At 42.9% G+C, this 22,499-nt stretch overlaps 1 protein-coding gene across 14 annotated transcripts in view; it reads left to right on the top strand.

Moving 5' to 3' along the window:
* The window catches only part of LOC140209797 (multiple C2 and transmembrane domain-containing protein 2-like), a 485,848-nt gene that overhangs the window by 209,665 nt on the left and 253,684 nt on the right, over window positions 1-22,499 (top strand). The window lies entirely within an intron of this gene.

The raw sequence follows: 22,499 nt of genomic DNA, 5'->3' as shown, positions 1-22,499 counted from the left end.
ATAAGCAAATAACTGTATGACCCAAGCTAAAATGTAACAATGAATGAACTGGAACTTCCCACCGTAATCCCACAAAAGCATTTTAACACAAGAACAGTAAACAGTACTGGTCATTAGAAATGCAGGGGTGGGCTGTCGACCACGCACCCCCCAGCACAGAATGTCACACCACCCCTACCCCAGGGGTCAGCCATCCCTGGTGACCCCAATGTCCATAGCAACGTCCAAAAGTTTTGGTGGGGGTCGACACTGCCGCCTGTTTGTGGGAGGAAAGAGGCAGGGCACCTGGGGTGTCACTTCCTTCCTTAAGCCTCGCTGGGTTAGTGATGGCCCAGGGCTGACACAGTGCCGGCCAGTCCCGGTGCAGCGTGACCACCTTCCGCCGCTCAGGCAACCGCACCCGATATACCACATTAGAGATGCGGTGAAGCACCTCTTCCAGCCCCTTCCGATGGCTGGGGCATAGTTCCTTCATCCGGGAGGGGGAGTAGACCCATACTGGGGCCCCCACCAGATACAGCTGCATTGGCACCCTAGACTGGCGGCCTGGCCCCTTCTGGGACGTGCAAGCGTCACAGCAGTGCACAAACAGCTCCACATCCTGCTTGTAGCATTCACACAGCCTGCCCAACGTCTTTGCAACTCTGAGAAGGCCGGCCCCCACCAGCCTGTGCACCAACCGAGGCACCGTGACGCGGAGCCCCCGAGGGCACCGCCAGCTGCCACCATCGGACAGCGGCCACCGCTATAACAGCAACCCGTCGTGCACCTCCAGCATTCCCCGTTGCAAGTATAGGGCTTCTGGTCTCCGTGTCCAGGATGGAGACCTCTGCCCACTCCGGCCGTTGCCCCACAGTCAGTCATCCCTTGCCCGGGCCAACACGGGATCACTGAACTGTTCGCTTCGCAGCTGCTGGTCTGTGGTGGGGAGGTCGTCGCTGACTCACACCCGAAGGGCCATCACCATCGCTTGCCCATGGTTCAGCTCTGTTGCAATGGGCCACTGCTGGGAGTACTGCACTGCCACGGGTCGCTGCAAAACCGGCGGTGGTTGCTGCCCCCTGTTGAGTACGCTTCCTGCAGCTGCTCTTGCCGGAGAGCCATGGCTTCAGCACCGGGGTAGAGTGTTGCACCTGACACATCCACACGGGCCACCCAGTGGGGTAACAGGTCCAGGGCAATGATGCAGGACTCTTGGATGTCGGTGAGCCAGACCTCATGCTCCACTGTGATGCGCAGCCTCCTTCTCCCTCGCATTGCTACACAGTCGTCGGTGACCGTAGCCAGCTGGGCCTCTGTTGTTGTCCACCCAGGCGGGGACAGCTGGGGGTAGTACTGGGGAGAACACCAGGATAGATGATAGCGATGGTTGACCCTGTGTCCACCAATGCATGGCATCTGATGCCTTCCACCATGTAGTCCACGTATAAGCCTTGCTCTTCACCCAAACGGCCCACCCAGAGGGGTGACAACACATGGGTTCTGCTGGAGGACTCGGGCGGCGCTTGCTGCTGGGCATTTCCCGATGGCTAGTCTGAGCTGTGGCGTGGTGCCCGTGTGGGGCAGTCCCAGGCCAAATGACCTACCTCACCGCACAGTTTCATGACCGTGTTCCTCCTCGTCAGTTTCCTCCTCACCCTCAGTGACACAAACGTATGTTCGCTTCGTGCGGGGTGACACAGGAACAGTTTGGGAGACTAAAATTGCTTCTGCCCTCTCCGCCTCGGCCAGCACTTCGTGCAGCGGCGATGGCGACGTCAGGCGAACATGCTGTCGAAGGCGCTCCGGCGTCAGTGCCCTTACAAAGGTGTGGAGTGCAAGCTTTTCCTGGGTCACGGGAGGGAACTGGGAGTAGCCATACCGAGCACAGTGGCGCAGATCAGCTGCCAGTGCCCCCAGACTTTCTCTCATATGGCACTGTCTGCTGCACAGTTCTTCCCTCATTTCTTCCACCAACAGCTTCTTCTCAAAACACCACTCCAGTGCCACTACAAGAGCCCTGTAGTAACGCAGCTTCACCAGTATTACATTGAGGAGGGCCCGCAGGGCATCTCCCTCCAGTGCCAGGGCAAGGTGCATGGCTGTCTTGGTGGGGCTCCACCTGGTGTGCCATGCGGCAAGTTTGATTTGCACCAGGTAGGGCTCCAGGCGGCTGGTACCATTGTATCTGGGAAGCTTCAGGGTAGATCTTGAGGCACAAATTGTCAAGGCCCTTTGATCTTCCTCTTGCTCTGGCGGCGTCTGCCATGGTTCCCATCCTCCCATAGTTACGGTGTCTTGGGTTCCCCGGTGCGGGTTGCGACTGAGACGAGTGATATACTTCACTCTGTCCCCCGGGTTGAGGAGCCTGGGTACGCTTGATCCGTCGGCTCCCTGGGAAGGCACAATGCCTGGTTCCCGTGTCCTCCATCTGGGTCTCATCTTCATGAGCCCTGTCTGTGGGTATGAGGAGGCATACTGCCCAGTCCCTCGCCTTATTCCCCGAGTTTTAAGGCACTCTATCTGATGTTGTAGCTCTTCAATCTCGTCATCGATCTCGCATCCCACTCCCGACACCAATGTGGTGAGCATTTGGTCTGTAATGACAGACGAGGAAGCTCTTTAACTCAACAACAGGTTTTATTGTGATAGACACAAAACAGACCAAGCACCGTGACCCGGAGGGTGAACGCAACCAATCTCACACAGACGGGAGAGGTGACCATCACACACCCTGGTTACAGTCAGGGTGATCCACAAATACACAGGCAAATAACTGTATAACCCAAGCTAAAATGTATCAATAAATGACCTGGAACTTCCCACCATAACGCCACAAAAACATTTTAACACAAGAACAGTAAAGAGTGCTGGTCATTAGAAATGCAGGGGCGGGCTGTCAACCACCCCTTTCCCCTCCAGAACGTCACAATATGCTCTGTAGTTTTAGATACCTATGGATTGGGTTATAATGGATATTCTTAGTGTGGTAGGCTTCGAGATCCCCAGAACCTGTGTGCTTTATAGACAGTAGAACACAGAATGGCACAGCACAGTACAGGCCCTTTGGTACACAGTGTTGTGTTGACCTTCAACCTACACCAAGATCAACCTAACCTTTTCCTCCCATGTAAATGTTCCTTTTGTATCTGTCTCTACCACCACTCCTGACAGTGCGTTCCATGCACTTACCACTCTCTGTTCTGTGTGTTTGAAAAAAAACAAACTAACTCTGACACCCTCCCTATACTTTCCTTTAAAACACCTTTAAAGTAAGTCCTTTCGTATTATCCCAGAGAAAATAGGTGCTGGCTTTTTCAGGGAAAAGACAAATCAGTTTGATAATGGTGGAGTGGTGGATGTGGTGTATATGGATTTTGGTAAAGCATTCGACAAGGTTCCCCATGGTAGGCTCATTCAGAAAGTCAGAAGGCATACAATCCAGGGAAATTTGGCTGCATAGACTTGCAATGTCCTTTGCTCCAAAGAGAAAAGCATTAACATTCAACCTTTCCTCCTAAGATATATTTTCTAATCCAGGCAGCATCCTGGTAAATCTCCTTTGCACCCTCCCTATAGATTCCACATCCTTGCTATAATGAGTTGACCTGAACTAAACTCAATACTCCAAGTGTGGTCTAACCAGTTTTATAGTGCTGCAACATTACCCAGTGGCACTTGAACTCAATCCCCCAACTAATAAAGGCAAACACGCCATATGCCTTCTTAACTACATTATGAGTTTGTGCAGTAACTTTGAGGGATCTGTGGACATGGATCCCAAGATCTCCCTGTTCCTCCAGATTGTCATTAACCTTGTACTGTACTTTTGAGTTTGACCTTCTAAAGTGTTACACTCCACACTTTGCTGGATTGAACTATATCTGCTACAAATTTGAATGTTGAATCGCCCTCTGCATCTGAGGACAAGAACATTGTGAATCTATACAGCCAAATTTCCCTGAATTGCATGCCTTTTGACTTTCTGAATGAGATCACGGTGGGGAACCTTGTCGAATGCTTTACCAAAATCCATATACACCACATCCACCACTCTACTTTTATCAATGTGGTTTGTCACTTCCATGAAAAAGCCAATCAGGCTTGTGAGGCATGATCTGCCTCTCACAAAGCCATGGTGACTATCCCTAATCACACTATGCTTCTCCAAATGCTTGTAAATCCTGTCAGTAAGAATCCTCTCCAAAAATTTTCCCACCACTGATGTAAGACTCACTGGTCTATAATTCCCAGGATTATCCCTATTGCCTTCTCGAATTAAGAAATAACATTTGGCATCCTCCAATCTTCTGGTACTACTCCAGATGATGTTACTTTGTCATCCCAACCCATTAATCTGTTATCTTCCCTGGCCTCCCAGAGAAACATAAGGAAAATAATCTGTTCTCTTGATACTAGAAAGATTTTGAAACATTTTGAGTAGAAACATTTTGCCTTGCCTTGGCGGTCAAAGTGAAGGATAATCCAAAGAGCTTTTACAAGTATATTAAGAGCAAAAGGATTGTAAGGGTTAAAATTGGTCCTCTTGAAGATCAGAGTGGTCGGCTTTGTGCGGAACCAAAGGAAATGGGGGAGATCTTAAATAGGTTTTTTGCGTCTGTATTTACTAAGGAAGCTGGCATGAAATCTATGGAATTGAGGGAATCAAGTAGTGAGACCATGGAAACTGTACAGATTAAAAAGGAGGAGGTGCTTGCTGTCTTGAGGAAAATTAAAGTGGATAAATCCCCGGGACCTGACAGAGTGTTCCCTCGGATCTTGAAGGAGACTAGTGTTGAAATTTTGGGGGCCCTGGCAGAAATATTTAAAATGTCGCCGTCTACGGGTGAAGTGCCAGAGGATTGGAGAGTGGCTCATGTTGTTCCGTTGTTTAAAAAAGGATCGAAAAGTAATCCGGGAAATTATAGGCCGGTGAGTTTAATGTCAGTAGTAGATAAGTTATTGGAGGGAGTACTAAGAGACAGAATCTACAAGCATTTGGATAGACGGGGCTTATTAGGGAGAGTCAACATCGCTTTGTGCGTGGTAGGTCATGTTTGACCAACCTGTTGGAGTTTTTCGAGGAGGTTACCAGGAAAGTGGATGAAGGGAAGGCAGTGGATATTGTCTACATGGACTTCAGTAAGGCCTTTGACAAGGTCCCGCATGGGAGGTTAGTTAGGAAAATTCAGTCGCTAGGTATACATGGAGAGGTGGTAAATTGGATTGGACATTGGCTTGATGGAAGAAGCCAGAGAGTGGTGGTAGAGAATTGCTTCTCTGAGTGGAGGCCTGTGACTAGTGGTATGCCACATGGATCAGTGCTGGGTCCATTGTTATTTGTCATCTATATCAATGATCTGGATGATAATGTGGTAAATTGGATCAGCAAGTTTGCTGATGATACAAAGATTGGAGGTGTAGTAGACAGTGAGGAAGGTTTTCAGAGCCTGCAGAGGGACTTAGACCAGCTGGAAAAATGGGCTGAAAAATGGCAGATGGAGTTTAATACTGACAAGTGTGAGGTATTGCATATAGGAAGGACAAACCAACGTAGAACCTACAGGGTTAATGGTAAGGCACTGAGGAGTGCAGTGGAACAGAGGGATCTGGGAATACAGATACAAAATTCCCTAAAAGTGTCGTCACAGGTAGATAGGGTCGTAAAGAGAGCTTTTGGTACATTGGCCTTTATTAATTGAAGTATTGAGTATAAGAGCTGGAATGTTATGATGAGGTTGTATAAGGCATTGGTGAGGCCGAATCTGGAGTATTGTGTTCAGTTTTGGTCACCAAATTACAGGAAGGATATAAATAAGGTTGAAAGAGTGCAGAGAAGGTTTATGAAGATGTTGCCGGGACTTGAGAAACTCAGTTACAGAGGAAGGTTGAATAGGTTAGGATTTTATTCCCTGGAGCGTAGAAGAATGAGGGGAGATTTGATAGAGGTATATAAAATTATGATGGGTATAGATAGAGTGAATGCAAGCAGGCTTTTTCCACTGAGGCAAGGGGAGAAAAAAACCAGAGGACATGGGTTAAGGGTGAGGGGGGAAAAGTTTAAAGGGAACATTGGGGGGGCTTCTTCACACAGAGAGTGGTGGGAGTATGGAATGAGCTGCCAGACGAGGCGGTAAATGCGGGTTCTTTTTTAACATTTAAGAATAAATTGGACAGATACATGGATGGGAGGTGTATGGAGGGATATGGTCCGTGTGCAGGTCAGTGGGACTAGGCAGAAAGTGGTTCGGCATAGCCAAGAAGGGCCAAAGGGCCTGTTTCTGTGCTGTAGTTTCTATGGTTCTATGGTTCTAAAATGAAGTAGAGCCTTAAGGGGTTTGAAAATAATGTGTAAACATTTACAAAGTGCAGATTGATACAGAAAAAAAGCAGATAGGTTAAAGGCAGAAACATTTTCATAAAATGCATCCAAGTTTTGTTGTTTATCAAACAATTAAATATTAAAGAATGAGGTAAATCAACCCATCATACCTCAATTGGAGCTATGATCGAGCTAGCTACATCATGTTAGTACTGCAGTTTGTTTCCCTCCAATTCCTTTCTGAAGGACCAATTCAATCCTATTCCACCACCCATTAAGGCAGTGTCATTCAGAGCATGATAGTGACATGGTAGCATAGTGGTTAGCCAAACGGTATAGAGCTCCAGGTTCAATTCCCACTGCCATCTGTAAGGAATTTGTATATAGTCGGCTCTCCTTATCCGCGTGTTCCGCATGCACGAATTCAACCAACTGCGAATGGAAAAAACCCAGAAGTGCTCTTCCAGCACTTGCTGTTCGAGTTGTACAAACTTTTTTTTTCTTGGCATTATTCCCTAAACAATGCAGTAGAACAACTATTTTACATAGCATTTACATTGTATTAGGTATTATAAGTAATCTAGAGATGATTTAAAGTATATGGGAGGATGTGCGTAGGTTATCATGGATCAGGATGGAAAAAAACCGGAAGTTCTCTTACTAAGTAAGTCGGAAGTTCCCGAGTTCGATCCAGTGATAGATGGCTCCCGAGCACGCTCTTCATCCGTACTGGGTTGATGTGGAGGATCAAAAACCCAAAACCCCAAAACCCAATAATTAAACCACTGCGTTGCTTAGTAATAATTGTACCTTTCATCGGGTTAGGGCCTTTCTCACTTTATCCTTTAAAATTGCTCTGATCGTTGACCGACTGTAGCCTAACGCTTTTCCAATGACAGATGGCATTTCTCCTCTTTCCGATCGCTTGATTATTTCCACTTTGTTTTCAATCGTGATCGTCCTAAGGTCCACCACATCGAGACAGGTTGAACAAGGGACTTGAGCATCCGCGTTTTTTGGTATCCGCGAGGGGTCCCGGAACCAATCCCTCGCGGATAAGGAGGGCTGACTGTATTCTCTCCATGCCCGTGTGGGTTTCCGGTTTCTACTGGTTAGTAGGTTAATTGGTCACATGGGTGTAATTGGGTGGTGTGGGTTCGTTGTGCTGGAAGAGCCTGTTACTGTGCTGTATCTCTAAATAAAATTAAAAAAAAACAATCTCCTCATTGCCTCTGTGGCTCTTTTGTTTTGAATGATTTGTTTCTATACCTATGTCTGGAACTTGGGGAAGACAATGACTGGAGACTTTTTGATTAACTTCATTGAAATTTTTGACTTTTCAGCTGTCCTTTAGATTTAGTTCTCTGTTTTTGATTCTCTATTTTGAAATGTACTTTTTCTTTTGAGGTTGCATGTTGGTTGAATCACTGGCATTTGTGATTTCTCCATGGTTGACCCAGCTGAAATTTGTTCTCAGAAGTACCTGCTTTGGTCTTATTGAGCTGTTTTAATTTCAGAGACCTGATACCCAGTAATCTTGATGATTTACTGATGACGGTGGACTTTGGGGAACTTTTTACTCAAACAAATCAAACCCGTGCCATGTTCATTAGTAGTGGTTTAATATTATCACATACATGGTGGCTACTGTATTAGGTACTTAATATGAATATCGAATCAGCCAATCATGTGGCAGCTTCTCAATGCACAAACGCATGCAGATATGCTTAACAGGTTCATTTGTTGTTCAGACCAAACATCAGAATGCAGAAGGAATATAATCAGAGTGAGTTTGAAAATGGCATGATTTTTGGTGCCAGATGGGGTGGTTTGAGTAGCTCAGAAATTGCTGTTCTCCTTTGGTTTTCACACATAATAAATTCAAAGTAAATTTTATAATTAAAGTTCATGTATACCGCGATATACAATCTTGAGATTCATTTTCGTATGGGCATACTCAATAAATCTATAGAATAATAACCACAACAGAATCAATGAAAGACCACCCAAGTAGGGTGCTCAACCAGAGTGCATAAGACAACAAAATGTGCAAATACAAAAAGAAGAAATAATAATAAAAAATAAATAAACAAATTATTTATTGAATGAGTTGAAAAGTCCTTGAAAGTGGGTCAATAGGTCATTTCAATGGTGAAGCAAATGAAGCTGAATGCAGTTATTCCCTTTGGTTCAAGAGCCTGATGGTTGAGGGGTAGTAACTGTTCTGAACTTGCTGGTGTGAGTCCTGAGGCTCTTCTACCTTTCTTCTGATGGCAGCAGTGAGAAGAAAGCATGTCCTGGGTGGTGGGGGTCCCTGATGGTGGAAGCTGCTTTCCTGCGACAGCATTTCATGTAGATGTGTTCAGTGTCTGGGAGGGCTTTGAAGGTGGACTTGGTTGTTTCCACTACTTTCAAGGGCATTGGTGTTTCCATACCAGACTGTTAGTCAATATGCTCTCCAATGCATATCTCCAACCAGTCAATATACTCTCCTCTACACATCTATAGAAGTGCAGACAACAGAGAAAAAAAAACATTGGTTGGCAGTTCTATGGGTGAAAACGCCTTGTTAATGACAGAGGTCAGGCTCATTCAAGCTGACAGGAAGGTGACAATAACTCAAATAACCACCTGTTACAATGGTGGTTTACAGAAGAGCATCTCTGAGTGCACAACACTTGAACCTTGAAGTGGATGGCGTACAGCAGCAGAAGGTCACGAACATACGCCCAATGGCCACTGCATGTTTACTGAGGTACAGTGTAAATAATTATTTTGTATGCTATCCATACAGGTTATGTCATATGTAATAATATGGAGGTAGTTAAATGAAGAGTAATATGTGGAATATGGTTGCTGTTGCAGCGAAGTGTGGTGCAGGTAGACAAAAAGAGTACAACGGCAGCGATAAGGTAGATTGGGAGATCAAGAGGTCATCCTTTAGTATATGAGGGGTCCATTCAAGTGTCTGACTACAGTGAAATAGAAGGGGTCCTTGAATATGGTGCTGTATGCTCACAAGCTCAGGACAGAAGGAAGCAATTTATCTCCTTGCATCCAATTTGTGGCTGAAGTGTGACCCAACATAAAAAGGGCTATGCAACTTTTTTTTCTTTGATTAAAAGCTGTAAAATTAAAAATAGCAATTGACCTAGCACTAAATGTGGTAGTGAGTTTCCGACTTCTGTCTTCTTTTACATGCAGTTCCTTCCTATAAGACCTGGCTTTCATTTTTAGGCCATTTTTCACAGATACCTAGCAAGCAGAAGCAGTCCTCTCTATAATTTCCCCTGAATATCTCATTGACCTTTTAATTTCACAATAAATCCCTGGCTTGTGTCATTACTGCTCATAATGTTACTCTTGGAATAACGGTATCACCTTAATAAATCTACACTGCATTCTCCGGTTAAATTATAGTGTCCATTATAGTATGTGCTGACTTGAATGCTCATGGTAGTCCAGGTGTGATCTCACCAGGTCCTCTAACATAATTGTAGTTGTTCAACTCCATCTATATACAGTTATTGTGCTTTTATAATCTACGTACAAGAAGTTAGTGAGGCTGCACTAGATGTGTTGCATAATTTTTTGGTCATATTGTTATAGGAGACACTTCATTAAGCTTGGAAAAGTGTAAGGGTTTATGAGAATGCTGCCAAAACTCAAGAGCCTGAGCTATTTGGAGAGATTGGGCAGGCTAGAATTTTATTCCTCAGAATGTAGGGGTGACCTTATAGAGGTGAATAAGATCATGACTGTAAGGGGAATAGATAGGGTTTAATGTACAATCTCTGTTCCAGGGAAAAGGAACCAAAAATAGAGGGCGAGGATAAAGGGACCTGAGGGGCAATATTATTTTTATACTGTGTTTCATACATGGTACAAGCTGCTAGAGGAAGTGGTTGAGTAGGTACAGAAACAACATTTAAAAGCAAGTTGGACAGGTTAATGAGAAAGGTTTAGAAGGATTTGGGCCAAACATAGGCAAATGAGATTAGCTTTGGTTTGCATCTTGTTGGCCTGGATGATATGGCTGGAGGGATGGTTTCCATGTTGTCTTCTTCTTTGATTCTATGCACATTGATCCCTGAGCCTCTTCACAGCACCAGAGTGTCTAGCTTTACACTATTTAGTCTGATGCTTTTGTGGATCTAAATTTGCAACATTTCATCTGTATTGAGATTAATCTCCTGTGGTTTTGTTTATTTGCTTATTCTATTGACCTCTCTCAGGAAAGGTCATTTTACATCTAGACAGATAATAATGCTTCCTATCTTGGTGCCGCTGGAAAACTCAAAGTATGGCTTTCTAACCCATAATCTCTAGTCTGAGTCTGGCAACTACTTATAGCAGGTATCTCAAAGTGCTGGAAAACTGCCAAAACCCTTTAAATTCTTTGGAACGATAAGAAAACAATATCATTTTCTTTCTCCCAAGCTAATATCCCCAGCGTTGACTCCCTAGCATTGACGTAGGGCCTGGCATTTCATTCATATGATGCCAGACTTCAAAACAGATGCTTAGTTTCAGGCTTTGTTGAGGGAGGGGATTTCTAGTTGGACAGAGATAAAAGATTCAAAACTCCCTTAATGAAGAGAAACTTCCCGACATAGAACATGGTACGTAGAAGCCCAGTCAGTGTAAATGGCAGAAGGGGCTCCAGGCAAGCTACCCATCCACCCTATCTGTGGGGAAGTTTACACTGAATTTATATTGTCGGAATTAATCACCTTGGAAACCACAACTGGAAAGTGAGTGGAGTTTGAAATTAGCTTCGAAATTTAGACTTTTTTAGCGTTGGTGTCGATGACCTACATTCAGTGTTTGCGAAACAGTTTCTACCCCTCTGCAATTGGATTTCTGAACGGTTCCTGAACCCATGTATTTTGTGCTATCTATCTATCTATCTATCTATCTATCTATCTATCTATCTATTTTTTTTAATAGCTTGTATTGTACTACTGCTATAAAGCAACAGACTTCACAACATATGCCAGTGATAATAAACCTGATTTGGATTCTGGAGAGAGTGAGAACAATATATATCAACCATTGCTGAAGCCTCAGTTGACAGATTACCGTATTACTTTGTAGACGAGGTGGTTGCTCTTAGCGATGGGATGCCATAGTAGCATGGGGAGATTTGGACTACTTTTTTTTGTTGGAAAAAGTCTGAGGAATAAGAAGGAGTTTATAATGCCAAAGGGTTTTCAAAGGTTTGAGAAAGGTCATATCCTCTGGTTGATAATGGATGAGGGGAGAGATTTGAAAAAATGATCCAATTAGCTGGAATTTCAGTAGATTATTGGAGCATGGATAATAATGTCAGAGAATATCACTTCTTGCAGGATGTAAGTGGGTAAGTGTATGAAACAGATAAAGACAGCCATGTGGTGAGATATTGAGATAGAATTTAAAGTAGATAGAGCCAGATTAGACTGTGAGTCTTTAGGCAGGAAGTTGGCATGGCCACATGAGGCTGCTTCTGAGCTGCAAGTTTGTGCAACTCAATAACTAATCTTTCTTAAGTGGTATGCTTTTTTTCTCGTTAGCAAATATTTTCACGCAGAGTTTGGTGAGTATATGGGATGAGAAATGGTAGAGGTAGTTACAATTACAGCATGTGAAAGGTATTTGCATGGTTAAATAGGTACCAAAAATGAGCAGAAATAAAGGTTAAATTGGGCAAGTAGGACAAGCTCAAGTTGGCACCTTCTTTGGCATGGACGGGTAGGGCCGAATGACCTGCTTTTGTGCTGTATCACTCTATGGCTCTATGCTAAATGGAAGCAATGGGCCAGAAAGTTAGTCTGGAAAATATTCGTGATCTGTGCTTGGTATGTTTCTGTTACAGCCTTAAGTAACAGAGTAAACTTACACTCACATTTAATCTGAATAATTCCAGAGATAATTTCTATACAATTTTCCTTGCACCATTGCTTTAAGTTTGTAGCACCTACGCTGACACAGTTCTAGTAATTAACTGGAGAGAAAATTATGTATTCAACAAAGCCAACTAGAAATTGGTTCAAAATCAAGGGCTTTTTAGTGAAGTATGTGAAGAGGTTTCCATGAAGCTTATCCAACTCTTAAAAGGATTTTCGTTTGCAGGGTTAGGGAAGACTTTGAGGTGCATAAGCAGGGATCTGCAATATCAAAAATTTGGGAGTGAATAAATCAGGAAGGTTAGTGTCACATTTCACACATCATGGAAACGGGTCCATTTACACTAATCCTCCACTAATTGCATTTTATTTTTATTTCCTCACATTCCCATCAATCCCCTCCAGATTCTACTGCCGTTTAAAACTTTAGTACGAATTTACAGTGGACAAGTAATCTACCAGTCTGCCACCCTTGGGATGTGGGAGGAAACCAGGGCACCCAGAGGAAATCCATGGAGTTACATAAAGAATGTGCAAATTCCACATAGATAATACCTGAGGTTAGGTCTGAATCTGGGTCATTGGAGGTGTACACACTAGCAGTATGGTGGAAGTTCCAGGTGTCAGGGGTTTTGAGTTATATGAAGTTACCATAACTAGACAGAAGGTTCTTGGGAACCTGAAAGGTGTGAAGGTAGATACATCACCTGGACTAGGCAGTGTATACCTCAGGGTTCTGAAAGAGGTGGCTGAAGAAACTGTGGATGCATGAATAATAACTTTTCAAGCATCACCAGATTCTGGAATGGTTCCAGAAGACTGGATATACTACCTTCTGGTTGGAGATTGAAGATAGGAGGTATTCATCAAAATATAATGTGAGCTTGGAAGAATCCTGTGATCTTTGAGTTGAATCATGTTCTTAAGTAGATTTTCCTGTTCCTGTAAAAGTTTCCATGGATAGGCGTTGTTGAGTTTTTATTGACATGTGATGCAAGTTTTACTGTTAAACACAAATTACTAATACTGTAATCCCATTTGTTTTCATGAACAGGGTGGGTGTGCTTTGAACTAAGAGCTTGGAGCAGCATGGTAGTGTAGTGTATTACAACACCAGCGACCTGGATTCAATTCCCACTGCTCTCTGTAAGGAGTTTGTATGTTCCCCAGTGATTGCATAAGTTTCCTCCGGGTCTTCTGGTTTCTTCCCAGATTGCAAAGAAATATGGGTTAGTAGACTAATTGATCATATCGGTGGAATTGGGTGATGTAGGTTCGTTGGGTAGGAAGAGCCTATAACTGTGATATATCTCCAAATAAAAGAAAGAACCCAACAATCACGAGGTTAGTAATGCAACTGATTTAATAAAACAAACTAGGTGATAACATGCTTCCAACCTGATGGTATGATCATTAATCTCGAACCTCAGATAATTGCACCCCACTTTCCTCTTCTTCACCATTCCCCATTCTTGTTACCCTCTCTCACCTTATCTCCTTGCCTGTCCATCACCTTCCAATGATGTTCCTCCCCCTTCCCTTTCTTTCAAGGTCTTCTGTCCTCTCCTATCTGATTCCCCCTTCTCCAGCCCTTTATCTCTTTCACCAATCAACTTGCCAGCTCTTTACTTCACCTCTCCCCCTCTCCTGGTTTCACCTATCACTTGCCTCCTTGTATCTCTTCCTCCTTTTGCCCCACCTTCTTACTCTGACTTCTCCCCTTCCTTTCCAGTCATGATGAAAGGTCTCAGCCTGAAACATTGACTGTTTACTCTTTTCCACAGAAGCTACCTGGTCTGCTGAGCTCCTCCAGCGTTTTGTGTGTGATACCATGTAGATGGTGTGTGATGGTGTAGCTGTAGATGGTGTAGATGGTTGCTGCAGTTGATATTCAGTTCTATTCAATGAATCTGAACATTGCACAGGAAATGCTGCCTGTGTTTTGTAATCACTCAAAACAAATTATTGTTTCATGAGAATCTGATAGATCAGATTCAAATACTTCAAAACTTCATTGCTGTTCACGTCAGTGTCCATTTTTTTAATCAGAGGAAGACCATGATGCCCACCTCCTCTTGTATCAATCTAACAATCTGCAGTAAATAACCTGGAAATAGACACAAGTGCATTTTAATCACTCCAGCATTAGTTCTGGTATTAAGCATCAGCACTGAGATTTTGGAACGAAAAATTTTATTGTGATTTATTTTTATAATCTTTTCACTACCCCAGATTTCAAAATATTTGGAAAATAAATAACAGAAATGCTTTTCTAACCAAGGACCTTGAGAAGTTAATGTCAGCGTGTTTGATGGGATTGCTTTGGAGTTACAAGGATTATGTGTTTGATATCTAAGAAGTACACAACTTCTTTACTATCTAGATTTTTAACACATGGCCGTTGGACCTCTGAGGTCAACTTTCTTCATTGTTTTTCTGTATGTTAATGTCTTAAAATTGTTTGACTTCCTTTGACATCTGCTTTCAGTAAACTTCAAACAGTCTCCTTTCAGAAACTCAACACTTTTGATTTTCTAATTTGTTATAAGAAGTGATATGTGGGAACAAGCCCCGGATATATGCACGGAGATCTGAAGCGCTCTTAATTGGAATTGTATCAGCGCCAAAGCACTTAGTCAGGTCGGGCACTGTGACAGAAGGGAAAGAAGGGAGCTGTTCATTGTAGGATAGTCCCAGGAATGGACTGGAACCACTTAGTGGTGCCCTCACACCTCTTTGTATTCAAATCATTTGCAGACAATGACTTTGAGGTGATGCCAGTGAGGCGTTTGCTGTCAACCTCATTTTTCTCAACTCAACTTGAAGAGTCTAAGATTTCTCTTGAAGGTTTCGTGAAAGCAAATCCATTTATCTGGAGTGCAGAAGTTTCACTGAGGAGTTGTGCGATGTGGGCCAGTAATAACTTTGACTGGACAGTTTTTGAAAGACGCATCTATCTTTCACCAGCTTCTGGTTTAGTATCATTCGCGCAAGTGAGAGGTTGGAGATTTTACTTGTTATGTTTTGAAACTCCAAGACATTAAATTAATTCAAAGAGAAACAAAAGAGCTGAGAGAGCTGGGTCTTAGTTTATACTTTAAGTGAGGCACACGCTTACCACGTAGCAGCGTCATAGCTTATGCAATTCCTATTCTTCATACATATAACCATAATGAATTATTTAAACAACAGAAGCTTAATCAAAAAATATATTTACAAGGTTACTCAAATTTTACTGAAATATTAAATTCACAACACTCCTCCATGCTTACCTATACAAACTCCAACTCAATAGACAATGCATCTCATCTATATGCACAGCATACTATATAATACAGCTACTATATACAGACATACACAGCATAGTAAGCTTTTAAATTGTCCCATTCATGCCTGAAGATTTAATTGCTGTGGAGGATTTCTTACTCCTGTTGGATAATGTTTTTTTTTGACAAGGGTGATCACTCTGCTTGGCAGGTGAGACTTATGGCTGTCAAACCATCTCAGTTTTTGGGGTCTCCTCCATGGTGTTTGTAGAAGATGATTGTGAGACTGAGGGATGTTGTTCTGACAGATCTGGACATCTTTCTTCTTCCTTCTTCTTCATCTTCTTGTTTCTTGGTAAGGTCCATTTAGTTCACTGGAGCATTCTGTTATTAATCCTTCTATTGCTCCTTTTACAATCTGATCTCTCCTCTTTGTTTCCTTATCCACAACATCATCTGAGCATAAGACATAGGAACAGAATTAGGCCATTCAGCCCATCGAGTGTGCTCCGCCATTCCATCATGGCTTATCCCAAATCCCATTCAACCCCATACACCTGCCTTCTCGCCATAACCTTTGATGCCTTCACTAATCAGGAAACTATCAATTTTTGCTTTAAATAGATCCACAACCTTGGCCTGCACAGCTATCTGTTGCAGAGCATTCCACAGCTTCATTCCGGCTAAAAAAATTCCTCCTTAACTCTGTTCTAAAGGGTCACCCCTCAATTTTGAGGCTGTGCCCTCTAGTTCTGGACGTCTCCTTGTTTTTATATTCTATCCCTCTTGGAATGAGTGCCAACATTGCATTTGCCTTTTTTACCACAGACTCGACATGTAAATTAACCTTCTGGGAGTCTTGCATGAGGATTCCAAAGTCCCTTTGTACCTCTGATGTTTGAGTTTTCTCCCCATTTAGATAATTGCACTTTTGTTCCTTTTACCAAAATGCATTACCATACATTTCCCAACAGTGTATTCCATCTGCCACTTTTTTGTCCCTTCTTCCAATTTGTCTAAGTTCTTCTGCAATTGCATTGCTTCCTCAGCACTACCTACACCTCCACCTATCTTTGCATCACCTTGCAAACTTTTGTCACTAAACTATTAATTCCATTATCCAAATAATTGACAAACAATGTGAAAAGTAGCGGTCCCAAAACTGACCTCTGAGGAATACCACTAGTCACTGGCAGTCAACCAGAAAAGTCCTCCTTTATTCCCATTCACTGCCTCCTGCTTGTTAGCCATTCCTCCATCTATGCCAGTATTTTTCCTGTAATGCCATAGAATTTTATCTTGTTAAGCAACCTCTTTTGTAGCACCTTATCAAATGCCCTCTGAACATCTAAGTAAATGACATCCACTGCCGCCCCTTTGTCAACCCTGCTTGATATTTCCTTGAAGAACTCTAACAGATTTGTCAGGTAAGATTACAGAAATGATGTAGACTTTGACTTATTTTATCATTAGCCTCCAAGTACCCCGAAACTCATCCCAACACTTTCCCAACCACTGAGGTCAGGCTCTCTGCCCTGTAATATCCTTTCTTTTGCCTTCCTCCGTTCTTAAAGAGTGGAATGATATTTGCAATTTTCCAGTCTTCAGAACCATGCCAGTATCAAATGATTCTTGAAAGATCATAACCAATGCATCTGCTATCTCTTCAGCAACCTCTTCATCTCAGAACTCTGGGATGTGGTCCAGCTGGTGACTTATTTACCTTAAGACCTTTCAGTTCGACTAGCATTTTTTCCTTTGTAACAGCAACAGCACTCACTGCTGCTCCCTGAAACTCACGGACCTCTGGCACACTGCTAGTGCCTTCTGCAGTGATCTGATGAACAGAGGATCTGACGAATCCTCTGTTTTCATATTTCTTTTCTTTTTGGCCTTCCATTCATTCAGCAGGGCTTCGCTCTTTGCATCTACTTTTATAAGCAGCTTTTTATCTCCCACTTGAAGTTCATGCAATAACCTTAAAGCACACTGAATAGATTCTGGTTCTTTATACTCACAAAAGCCAGATGTTTGCAACTTTCCTGAAGCTCTCTGAACTCTCTTACAGCTTAAAATCAAGATACATTTTGCAAGTAACTGCCTGATTAACATATCCAGAAGTTTTCTCAGATACATTGCCTACAAAAGCTGTAGTAGTCAGATCACTGCTTTTGTCACTTTCATGATTCCTCTGAAGAGCATTGTCCTTCCTTTGTCCCATATGCTTTCTAACCAGAGCCACAGAGGCTGGCACCAGCACCTGTCTTTACCACATTAAAGGCCAATTTGGCTGTTTGTTGTGGTATTTCATTGTTAGGAATGTCATTCCCTCAGGACTTTGCTTTTCTCCAGTGTAAGTTCTTATCTGGATATCTTCTACTTCCACCAAAGTGCAAAGGTGAACACCTTATATATTGTAGCTCTCTCGTTTTGCGGATGTAGATTTTGTACTTCTTTTCTGTAGCCACAGTTGAAGTCACAATACTGGTTGTTAGGGCTGCTCATTGGGCCAGTGCTGATACCTATGTATTACATCGTGCACAATAGGGAAACAGGCCCTTTGGCCTATTATTTCTGGTTTACACCAATCTCACCCTAACCAATTTTATTCCCTTATATTTCAATTAACCTCACCCAGACTCCACCACTCACTATGCACCAGGGGAAATAAGACCGTAAGACATAGGAGCAGAATTAGGCCATTTGACCCATCGAATCTGCTCCACCATTTTGTCATGGCTGATCCAATTTCCCTCTCAGCCCCAGTCTCCTGTCTTCTTCCTGTAACGCTTCACACCCTAACCAATCAAGAATCTATCAACTTCTGCCTTAAATATACATAAAGAGTCGCAAAGAATTCCATAGTTTACCACTCTCTGGTTAAAGAAATTCCTCCTCATCTCCGTTCTAAAAGGACGCCTCTCTATTCTGAGGCTGTGTCTTCTGGTCTTAGACTCTTCCATCATAGGAAACATCCTCTACATGTCCATTCTATCAAGGCCTTTCACCATTTGACAAGTTTCAATGAGGTCACTCCTCATTCTTCTGAATTCTAGTGAATACAAACCCAGAGCCCCAAGTGCTCTTCATATGACATGGCATTCAATCTTGGAATCATTTTCATGAACCTCCTTTGAACCCTCTCCAGACTGTATGCCTTGGAGAAGTGGGAGGCAATTGGAGCATGCAATGTAAGAACCATGAGATCACTGGGAGAAGCTCAACACAGTCCCAGCGGTCAGGGTTGAATCTCTCTCTCTGGAGCTAAGTAACGGTGACTTCACTTGCTATTCCACAATATTTTATGACGCTCTTTTCACTATTTATTTTTCTTTTCCATTCCAGCATTTAAATTTTGTTTGCAGAATTATATGTGCAGGTAAAAAAAAAATAATAGAAGACAGGTGAGAGCTACAGACTTTCCCATTGCAAGTGCCTTTCTGTTCATTGCTGTTCTCAACTCTGTGGAGGTGACCACAGTCCTTCTGTTACACCAGTACGTTTTGTTTCCCAGGAGGAGGGAGGTGTTACTGGTAAATGCCAGACATTGGCGGGTGAGTTTTATCCAGTGCATTTTTGTACTTGTTCATTCCTTCTGGTGCAATATGCACAATGTAGTGGAGGAGCTCAGCAGGCCAGGCAGCATCTAGAGATGGGATTAAGCGGTCAACGTTTCGGGCCGAGACCCCTCATTAGGACCCTTCTGGTGTTGTGGATGGTGGCAACTTCCCACATCATGAGTAACTAAACTTGAAAGTACTTTGATGCCTGCAACCCACTTCGGAATGCCCTGAATTTATAAAAGGGTACTCTTGAAAATGCAAGGCTGCCTTTGTGACCTCAGATAATCATGTTATTGATGTCAGCAGCAAGTGAGCAGTTTTACAAAATTTGTTTATTTTTTTCAAGACAAATCTCCTTTGTATTGTTCTGTCTTTGCATTAGATTCCGCACTTTGTAGTTTGACAGGGCATTCTCCTCTGTAGTGTAATGGGATCCAAATCGCTTGAATATTCCCTTTCGAATATATAATTCATGCCGCAGAAATGGCAGCGACAAAGCCAAAATTGTCTCTTTTTTTGTGCACTATAACTTTTTATCAAGTACTAATTGAGTCTTGCGGTCTTGTTATTAGTTGCATGATTGAATAGGTATGGCACCTTGCCCATCTGCCACATGCAAGGAACTTTTAGATTATTATTCTGACGTGTTTAGAAAAGAAATAAAGGTTATTGACTGAACCATTTTGTTTCAGTTTCTCCCTGCTGGTTTTGATAAGAACACAACAGGGTTTTACATTTTGAAGTGCTTATTCTCAAAGCTGCTCCTTATTTTGGACCAACAGAGCTTTTTCATATCCTTTTTTCCCTCATCTCACTAGCTGCCTAGTTGAGATGTTACTTGTTTGACAGGAGACACATAGCTTCTGTATACAATTACCACACATTTCCCTCCCAATTATTTTACCAACAGTTAAGGTCCACTAACTTGACACTTTCCTTGACCAGCTTTGTGAGCTGTAATCTGCCTGTATTAATGCCGGGTTTAATATCATCATTCATTCCAGTGTTTTATTATTCAGCCGTGGAATAGTTGTAACATTATTAGCCTGTCAAATGTTGTGTTCCACCTGTCTGGGGGATTACCCATTATCCTTTGCATGCAGAGAAGTGTCATTGATGAGTGAAGTTTTGAGATGTTCATTTAGTATTTAATCTGACAGGCATGACAGCTGATCTCTGAGCTACTCACTGTTTAAAGTGAAGACTCTCTGCCTGAAATCCCGCTTCATCCCATTACCCGTCTGAAGACAGAGAGAACAGCTAAAGCTTGGTGTGAAAGTTACTCCAGGTAGATTTGCATAAGATCCACACGAAATAAACCAGCAGATAGATCAGTTTCGATCAGATGGCTTGTGTTATCAAGAAGCAAAGCTGAGCTAAGTAGAAGAGGACAATATATTAAGAAGGAAATTATTGAAGATCCTAATACTACATTGAGGCTTCCAGCCATTTTGCCTAGCTGTTCAGACCCTTAATAACATATGTTCCTCTTTAGTGTCAGGGAACTATTTACTACTGGAAAGAGTAATTGTGATACTTGAAGAAGAAATGGAATGTGTTACTTTTACCACATGTGATCCTTGAGTTACCATCGACATAAATTAAGGAGTTAAAACAGTCCTGGACAAGGGTCTCTGCCTGAAATATCGACCGTTTATTCATTTCCATCGATGCAGCCTGGCCTGCTGAGTTCCTCCAGCGTTTTGTGTGTGTTGCTTAGGAGCTGAAGCTGAAACTTTGGTGCTTATAGAAGTGTGGTCATCAGAACTGCTTCTGCAGGCTTTGTGTTTGAAGTGTGAGAGAGGTAAAAACTTTATTGATGTAAAACAATTTTGATTTGCGTGAATGGTCGCATTTATAGATATGTTTACAGAGACTTTCAAGGTTTATAAATGCTGCGTAAGTATAATGTCCCCTTTTAATTGTAAGATTAATTTTTAAACATTTCTTTATCCAAATGACAGAATGGTGAAAAAACTCAGTGGTCCATGCAGCAAGGTATACATCAACAATTTGTGCTAGGAGTAACTCACCTCCCAGCTTCATTTCATTTCCCACCCCAACCTCCCCCGCCCCCCAATTCCACCCACCTACCTTCCCCCTCACCTAGCTTCACCTATCCCCTGCCAGCTTGTACTCCTTCCCCTCCCACCCAGCTTCTTCTTCTGGCTTGTTTCCCCTTTCATTCCAGTCCTGATGAAGGGTCTTGGCCTGAAATGATAACTGTTCATTCCTCTCTGTGGATGCTGTCTGACATGCTAAGGTCTTCTTGCATATTGTGTCTGCAAAACCTCTTGTGTTTATATTTTGTGTTAACTTCCTACAAAGGGACTGACAGGAAAGAGGACAGATTGCCAATATGTAGCAGTATGATGTCAACATATACAGTGCCTCATGAATACTTCTTGTCCAGCTGAGCTCTTATTTATGTACATTGAGATACAGCATGAAATAGGCCCTTGCGGCCCACTGAAGTGCTGCCCAGGAACCCCCAGTCCCCCAGTTTTATTCTAGCCTAATCACGGGACAATTTACAATGACCAATTAACCTACCAACTGGTAAGTCTTTGGACTGTGGGAGGAAACAGGAGTACCCGGATGAAACCCAGGCAGTCACCGGGAGAACGTACAAACAGGCAGCAGCAGGAATTGAACCCAGGTCACTGGAACTGTAAAGCACTAGGTTAACCACAACACTACCGAGCTGCCCCAAATTGTTATTACAGCATGCTATTTTCTTGTTTCAGATTCCAGCCTGTTTTGTCTTCATCTCCAGTGAATGAGGCAAAATTCTGTTGATAGCAGACATCCCACCCTGCAAAAACTTATTTCAGGGAGGTAGCACCCCTGCCCCCCCCGCAACCCTATATTACCCCCCCCCACCCCCCGGTCGACCTCCAAGGGCGTATGTAATACTTTGTTTAGTGATGTTGTCTAATCTGTAAACCAAGTTGGGTATATGCAGAAAATGTGACCTTAAGATATGTACTTATATTATATTATATTATCATGGAGTCATTTTTTTATTCTATTACAACTTTAAGCAAGTCTGCAGGGAGTTTGGCCTCATCACGTAGGACGTCAATAGCGTAGCTCCTTAGCAGCCAGCCAGCTAGTTTAAATATCGTTAGCAATGCTAACGAACGAATGACACCTGTTAAACTCACCTCAACATGTCTTTTACATTTTAACCCACCGTGGGCAATAGAAAAGTCACTGTTGCAAACAGTGCAGCGAGCAACACTGTCATTATTTTTGAGGTCGACTGTAAAGTCTGCCCACAGAGAAAATTGATAGGTCTACTTTGCACGAAGAGAGACCAATCAGGATGCTCTCTCTCGCTCTCACTTTTCCTCTCCCTCTCAAAAAAATCGATTTCTGGAATATTGTATATAATTTGTGGGCGTCAGGGAGCTGCCATCAATATGCGGGAGACTCCCGGTACTTCCGGGAGAGGTGGGATGTCTGTGATAGATTAACC

This window comes from Mobula birostris, chromosome 14 (genome assembly GCF_030028105.1).
Source record: "Mobula birostris isolate sMobBir1 chromosome 14, sMobBir1.hap1, whole genome shotgun sequence".
In the NCBI taxonomy this organism is placed as follows: Eukaryota; Metazoa; Chordata; class Chondrichthyes; order Myliobatiformes; family Myliobatidae; genus Mobula; species Mobula birostris.
This window is presented reverse-complemented; position numbering and strand designations above follow the sequence as displayed.